The 8,975-nt window shown below is 39.4% G+C and overlaps 1 long non-coding RNA gene across 1 annotated transcript; it reads right to left on the bottom strand.

Annotated features, from left to right (window-relative positions):
* Nucleotides 1-4,537: 4,537 nt before the first annotated feature.
* LOC116940272 (uncharacterized) lies at nucleotides 4,538-8,732 on the bottom strand. The gene is made up of 4 exons (XR_012941276.1): nucleotides 8,680-8,732; nucleotides 7,181-7,262; nucleotides 6,099-6,143; nucleotides 4,538-4,592 (listed from the first exon to the last, which is right to left on the bottom strand). It is a non-coding gene; the product is annotated as an uncharacterized LOC116940272 (long non-coding RNA).
* Nucleotides 8,733-8,975: the final 243 nt, after the last annotated feature.

The following is an 8,975-nucleotide window of genomic DNA, read 5'->3' as shown; positions in this document are numbered from 1 at the left end:
TCATCCACTGTTCAGTGTTATGTGCAGCGCTGTACATTTGTGCTGCAGTATGGTGATTACACAAAGTGACCTTATTTAACACAGTAGCTTATTCTCTTGTATAGCTATTCCGTACTAATGTAGGTGCCTGGTCCATCCAGGACCTATTCAGATTAATGTTATCTAAGACAATGTTATGATGCTACAGTGTTCATTCATTGTATTGATATTGCAAGTATTAACAGATGCTGTATTTTGTGCTGTTTTTCCATCAGTTTTACCTCGTACTATTCATTAAATCCGTTGGAGTCAGATGTTCACCCTGACTCTGAAAGTTTATTGAATGCGAGGTTAACTACACGGATAGTGATGCAACGCAGCGCACAGGAGGCCAAGACATCGTCATTTTATTGGCCTTCCCGTGAAAGTGATATAACTGTCTTATTTACCAAAGGTAGGCATTCATAAACGATAGGAAAAAGAACAGCAAAGCACTCGAATGCTGTTCCCATGACCAAATGGAATATTTAGGAGTGACTCCAATGTCCGTTGCTAATTCTTCGTTTGCTGCGCCTGCAGCCATCCCCATGGCTGCTGTTTCCCCCTTGAGTGCGCAGGCCGTGTGAGCTGCTACATTTGCACGGTGCAACCTCGCGTCGTGACATCGTCTCAGTGCAGCCACGGGCACCCTTTTTCACCACTCTGAATTGGTCTCAAACGTCGTAGCTAAAATGCGAAGCTCGTCGCAACGAACAAAGGGAAATCTCTCACTCGGACGCCTTCACAGCCGACCCGAGACCTCCCCGAGGGCACAAATCAGACTGTGGTGTTCCAGCGGTTTCTCATGTGAACTTAACATTTGCTCTTCATTCGGCAATTCACATTGAAATAATCATTTTTTTAACACAATAAAACTATTTATTGAAACTTTTTTTAAAATTAGAAATATAATTTCTCATCTCCAGCTCCTTGGTGGGGCGGCGCCCCAACACCTCTAGTGAACGAACCCCGCCTGGTTCCAATATTTCGTGTTTTGATATTTGCGGGAGAGAATGTTGGTGCTTTGAAAAAAAGGTTGAAGGCTTCCTACAAGCTACATGAACACTGTTTACGCACAATATTGATAGGCAACATTTATTATATATTTTCCAGCAATATCACATGTCATTAAAGAAAAGGCGTCCATAATCACCATTATTTTCTCGAACGATTAAATTGCGTAATTTTTTTATAATGTAGTTTTCCCAATCTGCGATAATATAAGAAAAAACACACCTTGTTACACACTTTAATATATAAAAAACACATAACGCTGTCTCATAGTTCATGAATGGGCTTATCGCTGGTTCAAGGAAGCTGCACAATGGGAGTGGCAACAACCACGAGCGTGGCAGAGCAGAGCGGGCGAACTGGAGAGGGCTTTTTTATCCTTCCACTCGGGAAGTGGAAGCTAATTTAGTTTTAACATACTCCAGAATAAACTACATTTGTTCAAGCGCATTACAAATTGATGAAAGTATATATCGTTTACATGTTTTTTCATGATTCAATTGTTGAACGTTCCTTTATAAACGCCACTGCTCACTAAAGACCTCCCCATGCCTTGCAGTCATGAACGGTTTCACGCTTCACCACGAGTGGGCAGTGTGGAATGGTGAAGGCGGGCCCAGAACCGGTTCACTTGACCACTGGTGTTAGCCATGGCCGGGAATCAGACCCAGGTCTCTGGATTCATCATGGAGTGTACCAACTTTTGCATCACCATTCTACACCAATCCATTCTTATTAGCTTCCTGTTAAGTAAAAACAAAAGCATTCCTCAGTAGAGAGACGCTTTGGTAGAGGTAGAAAGGAACGTGTGACACTAGTGTTCAGTGCTTATCATGGTCATAAGTTTATGAGGGGGGGGTTACAATTAAAAGCAAATTTGATTATTATAAACACCGAGTAAAGTACTCGTTGTGATTGCAATAACGTAACATTAACGTACACATTCATTCATGGTTGTTAATTACAAACATAAAATGAGTACCCCTTGTGAAAAAGTTAAGAGCAACTGTCTGAATAGATTAGTCCCACACTTAACAGCAACGGTAGGGTTATTGTGCGTACCTAGCCCTGCGAGAAAGTTAGCTGGAAAATACAAGGAGGGATAGAATGGGGGGGATAAGCAGAGCCAGGGAACGAGGTGGACCACCATGTGGGCCGCTGTTGCAGTCATAGCTATTTAGGATGCACCCACGAGAATCTTCATACGCATCTACTACATCGTTGAGTACCATTTTTCGAATGCGTTCTTTAAAGACACAATCCAGGTCCGAAGCACAGCTCTTGTAAGTGAATGTGTAATTCCCTGTTTAAAATCACAGACACGTGAAAGAATACAATATATTAAGGAAATCAGAACAAGTGATATACCTTTCAATATACAGAGAAGACAAAAATAATTGCTTTGTATGAAGGCAGCACAATAGTGAGGTTCACCTTACCAACAGTTACGTTTGCAGTGACACAGAATTTTTGTTCAGGGAGACAACGTACTGTACTCAACGTATCATTCATTCCCGCTTGGCAGGTAAACTCTTTTGCTGAAAGATATTTTTAAAAGAGACATTAAGTGACCTCCATACCACAAGGTGCATCGCATCAATTTTCATCAATTTAAAAAGTAAAATAACTAATTGCCAATTAAAAAATATATGCAAATCCTAATAAATACCGAAACAATATTTCAAACGTGCACAATTCGACTTCATATATTTAAAACGCATCGTACCGTACTACTACTTGCACTGTTGCTGTTTGACCCATGTACAAGCCCACAATTAGCAGTCTATTTTTCCAGTCTACTCTGATTTTACTGATTACATTGAAAAATATATTCTGCTTGAAGTAAACAAACATAAACTTCTTGGATAAACTCCAAGCACCTTATATAGATCATTCTCATCACTCCAATTGCTTCTATTGTTCCCTATACAAATTGGCCCTTTGCAATGTATGTCTCTGCCTTGATTTTGATCCTTTATTAAATAAATGTTTAGCATAGCCATTGACGTCTGGTATCACACTAATTGCTTTGAACTTTGAGACGTTAGTTGCATTTGGTTTCTTTGGAATTGGTATGAATTCAATTCATTAAAATATGTTGGTAATTTTCTTCTCTCATACGGATAGTTTACAAAATCTAGTAAAATCACACATTGTTTCCGCACCTAAATGTTTTTCAATTTCTGAATGCATTCCGTCAAACCCTGCTGCCGTCGCTGGCTTCGTGCCTTTAATTACTGTGACGACTTTAACTTTTGGGACTAATAGGAACCTTAGCTTCTGAGTCCCACCTTTTCCTCTTCTTCTATGTCAAGTCTGACTGGCTTCCCTCTTGACAATATAGAGCCTCAAAGTACACTTTACACTTCTGCGATTTTCCTGTTTTCTCTGTATTCTACCACTGACGTGGTTCATCACTCGTTTGTGATTTGGTTCACATCTTTCTACAGTGATTCTGACCTTCACTGTCTGTTTCATTCTTCTAGTTGTTCAAATCCCATTTCTCACCAAGTTTATCTTGCTTTGTCAGTTTTATCATAATCTGGAATTTTAACGCCTTCTCCTACCCGGAACGGTTTACTTAATTTCCGTGTTTCTTGTTTTCTTGTATTCCCTTCTTGGGGGGTCTTCCTTACTCAGTTTGTGTCTCTTGCTTTATTTCACTTTGTTTTTGTGTTTACTGAATCTCAACGATGACTGGCAAATCATTACAGATTTCCCAGGACAGTTACCTCAAAAAGAGGACAATCCTTGGAAAACTAAAACAAAAACCTAAATAATTGTTTACTTAAACAGGTAAGACCCACTGAGCTATATAGCTCTTTCTCAAAAGCGACCTTGCCACAAATAATAGCTCAACAAAGTGGCGTGTCACGTGGATAGTTACATCAGTCACATACTCTAGAACTGGTGGCAGCCCTATCACTATCTTTCCCTACTTGCTGTGGTCTTTTTACTATACAGTATGTATATATGTTGAACTTCTTTCGCACTGTACATAGCCAACCGTGCTAATCAGAGGTGTGGGAAAAACTGACTCAGGGAAGGTACATGGCCACTGCATAGTAAGCTAGGTGAGGTGCAAACAAAGTACTTACTTTTCGTGAAGCCTGCGAGGGAAAAAAACAAAGTATTAGATATATCTGTTACTGCATGATTAGTAATTTATGTAGAATGCTCAATATTTATTTGTCATGATGTTAATATAACAGATCGCAATACTGAACTGTATTTTGCTTTTAAAACACATTCCTAAATTACAACAACTTTATTATGATATTGCATATTGTAATGATTTTCTAGTAAAAAGTAATTTATTTTCTCGTGTTAATACTTATTTCCTAAAAGTCAGGTCAAATAATTAACTCACAAAAACACATTTGTCACTAACAGTGTGTCATTACATTCAAGCAGCGATGTAGGATTTATATTAATTTTATATATACGCCAACATATTTGTGTGCACCTTAAATTAGGAATACGATTGATAAAATTAAGATTTCACTTACCCTTTATAATCGGAATAACTCCCACACATGCATTGATGATTGATATAAAAGTAGCTGAAAAACAAAATGTAGATCACTTTACGAACGGTAACAAGCAAGGTATAGCTTTCTATGTATGTTACAGTTAAACCGCTGCTGGTGTAATAATGGAGCGTGTGCTGCTTCCGAACATCGATGGGGCCTACGTGACAGCCCACTGTGTGAATGCGGGGAGCCAGACGTCCATGGCGTCGTCAGGGAGTCCCGGGCGGATTGGTTGCCCTGCACGTGCTGGAGGAAGAGGCTGCAAAGTGGCTCTCTGGGCTGACGTCCACTCAATGAACATTTATTTACCTATATATTGTGTAAATGTATCCGGTGTTTTGACTGTGGGAAGTCGCGTGAAACAGCATTAGCTAAATAAATAAAACTAAGGAAAACCTTCGACTGCCTCTGTCTACCCAGCAGTATAAATGGGTACGCCACAGTTATTCAATATCCAGGTCACAAAGTGGTGGAGTGAAGTGTGGGTAATTACACCTCTTCCAAGATGTCTGGCCAGCTTGTTGTGGAGGCCGTTTGATCATACTGCACCCCCGGCTGGTCAGTGCGGGCAGCATAGACGTATAGAGTACAACTGCATATAAACACAACCTGGCCCCGCAGCCCTATAACAACCTGTTTGTGCATGGTGAGCACCCCTCCAGCCACTGTCTATGCTCAGATCTGCTTGGATTTCGAGGTCCAAACAGATCAGCCACATTCCAAGTCCGGGTGATTTGTTCATAGGCATTGAGGGTTATCGTCCTGCTGTTCTTAATAGATGACACCTCGCAGTGGCGAGATGTCAACTACCTTGCCTGGTATACAGGAGGTCCTAACCCTGACGCCTGCATATTTGGCGTTTGCATGTTCTCCCCCTGTAAATCTGATATAATATTTGGTAATGCATACACAGAGAGACACATGCTACTTCCATTTCTTGGTTTGACTTTAACATTACATAAGCTTACTGTATGCAAATGACCAGGAATTACGTTCAAGTCTGAATTAAGTTAATGACAATGGGACTAAAATAAAACAAAATGGTGAAAAACACGTTTTTCAATGCATACACTTTTATTTGCACTCAAAAGTAGAATTTTTTTTGGACCACAGAATTAATACAATTTGATATGCTGAATAAAAGTGGGTGGCTTGCATAAAGCAAATAAAAGACATCGAAAGGAAACCACCAACTTTCATTCAGCACATCAAATGATTAATTCTGGGGTCAAAAGAAGCAATTTTCTACTTTTGAAAGTGTGTGCATCGCAAACGTTTTAACAAATGTTTATGGTCATTGCTGTACTTTACAAAATAGAAAGTGCAATTATTGTGGATCGTATATCGTTATAGTCGTATCACGGCAACCCTACGCTTTACGTTGAGTTAAACTACTCCTACTGCCTTTACAATGTGGCAAGAATAACCAAACACAAACTATACTCTTTGGTTATTTCGGTAAAGTCACGTAGGTATGGATCCCTGCAGTCACGAAAACTTCAAATCTAAGCAAAACACAAGCTGTGTGAGTATTACTCGGTTCAATTCTTTCTTTTTGCGGAGGCTTGTCTGAATCCTGTGCTGTAAAATATAAAAACACAGACACACATTTTACTGATGTATTATTACACGCAGGGTGGAGCTAGAGATAAACCAGTTCTACACCCCCAACCCCTGTGCTGATCAGCATGGTGAATTATGGTCAAACAACCCCTCTGACTAATATTGATTGGGAGAAGCCTTCTTTGAACAGTGAATTAATAATCGGTGAATTTTTTGTAAGCAGCCTCATCTATAATGGACGAAAACAGGTTGAAGTGCTTTTGGAAACCAAATCATTGTGCTAAAGAAGCAAGTTTTTAATCAGTGTACATTATCTGCTATGACAAATGATTGTGTCACATGGACATTGACAAACAAAATGGAACAAGTGCTGAAAAGTACAAAGAAGCATGGGGAGACGCATGCTTGCAGTTTTACACTTAGAGAAAGCAAAAGGAACAACAACACATAGATAAGAGAACATTAACTTTTTAGGAAGTAAATGGGCTAGGACAGGAGACATTACTCTAAGGAATGGGACTAAAGATGGAATGGCAGCCTAATGAGGGAGAACATCCAAGGGGTTTGCCAATGCAGACAGAGATGGATACAATAAACTCGTGTACAGGATCTACGTGGATTGTTACATCATGAGGCCATAAGAGATGGCAACAGCTTGGATATGTTTTCATCCAGCAGTGGATAGATTATGGCTAATGATCACGCAAAGTGACGTTTACAACTGAAATCGTGACTCAAGAATAAATGTATGAAAACAATACTATGTAAATAATACAACTATTTATAACGCGCACATATTTATGAAAAGGCAAACAACTATTTCCAGTTGCGACTCAGAAGCTCGACTTGAAATGTTCCTGCAATAACCAAGTTATTTATTTTGGTAGTGTGCTATATATATTCTACAGCGTATATATATTTCCTTCCCCCTCACCTCCAATTAGCAAGGTTGGCTACGTATGGTGCGGAAGAAGTTCAACAAACAAGTTCAACATACATAAGCAACAAGTACAAAACCCATTTTGTCAGAATTCATGTCCAGCTGAGAAACTCACCTTGTGCGTGAACGATGAACAGCATCAGGCACAGCGTGCTCATTGCAATATTCATGACTTGATGTTGTTGAAGCTATCTTACCTGAAAAAAAGTAAAGCACAAAAATGTTAAAACATTCCAACATTCACCTGTGGTAGAACTCCTACACCTGTTAACCGTGATACAGGTGATGCTGACAAATTAGCACGGCTGTAAAATATCAAAATATGCAACCAACACGTAGATAAAGCCAAATTCTGTCATACTGTGTCCCACCTAAAGTTTCTCACTAAAGTTTACAAAAGTTACCATGTGCACTGTTTTGACAAATATGCATTTAAAACTAAATAAATTACCGTACAATGACATATGCAGCCCTTTGTTAATCTACTGCTGGATAAGGTCCTCCCCACGCCGTGCAGGCCATGGATGTGGCTTGACCAACCTTCACCACACTGGTCAGTGTTGGTTGGTGAAGCCAGGGATCATAGACGTGGGAGCACAATAAAGTACGACAATTTATTTTGCTGCACTGCCCTCTGCTTGGCCACAATGTGGCCCCACATGAGTGTCTAATATTTGTTGTACGCATGTTGTCACCCATCCAAATAATACCCAGGCTCAAACCTACTTTATTTCTCAGATCTGAGGATATCAGGCACATTCCACTTGATTTGGTCATCTTCTTTCAAACGTCATAACTTAAATAAAAACTGCTCTTGATACCAGAATCTTTTTCTTTGGTCTCCATGTAATTGGTCGTTACTGTGTTTAAATGATTGACGTTCGAATTTACTTTATGTCCCTTAAAATATATTTAGAATCTGTATTTTTATCAGATTTTTTTAGCTAAAAATATGTGTATTATCACATTTTAAAACTGCCGTTTTACACTTTGACACTTAAGTAATGGCAAACCCGAAGACTCTTATCTTTCCATCCGTGGTTACTGGTACAAACTTCTCGATGCACATATTAACTAAAACTAAACATAACTATTTTTCTTTTTAACCAGGTAAAGCCCACTGAGCTATATAGCTCTTTTCAGAAACAACCTTGCCATAAATAATAGCTCAACAAAGTGGCTTATCATGACGTTGAAAGGTATAGCAGCCAAATACTCTAAACGCGTGCTTCTCAACGTGGAGGGAAAAACTTAAAGACCTGGAGAAAATTCCACACGACCATGGGGAAAACATGCAAACTCCAAATATACATACATTACGGTCGGGATCGAGCCCACGACCTCATGTATAACAGGCGAGGTAGTTAACGTCTCACCACTGTGGCACGCGATAAAATATTCAAAAGCAGGCAATTAAGAATAATGTTGCAGACTCTTAATAAATGTAGCATATAAACACAATCCTAAATATCTTTAGCTAGTTTTTTTCAAAACAGCTTCTACATATGGATATTATCTATTTTGCTTTTTACAGACTCTATTGGTATAATTGACTAAACAATTTAGAAGAATTTGAACAATTTAGTTGCGAGGCATCTGTTACACTGCTGATACCAGATGAAGGAGCTCTGTCGAGTAGATGTTTTGAGGGGAGTCTTGTCGTGCCTGATCCAAACGGTCAAATTCACTCGTAGTTATAAGGGTACATCCATGTCATGTGGGCGGGCTCAGAGCCATTTTTTATCAGTGACTGACATTTCCCCAAGCCTTGCCCAATGTGTGGGAGGAGTTTTTACAGTCTTACGTGTGAGTGACTCTACCATGATATGTTATGACTGTTTTTCAGGTGCTTTCTTTATAAAAGCTTCATTCGTAAATCTTTCATGGGTCAGTAGTTTGAACATGTGCCA

The sequence above is a fragment of the Petromyzon marinus genome, chromosome 8 (genome assembly GCF_048934315.1).
Source record: "Petromyzon marinus isolate PM22_M1 ecotype Great Lakes invasive population chromosome 8, UKy_Petmar_22M1.pri1.0, whole genome shotgun sequence".
Classification (NCBI taxonomy): Eukaryota; Metazoa; Chordata; class Hyperoartia; order Petromyzontiformes; family Petromyzontidae; genus Petromyzon; species Petromyzon marinus.
This window is presented reverse-complemented; position numbering and strand designations above follow the sequence as displayed.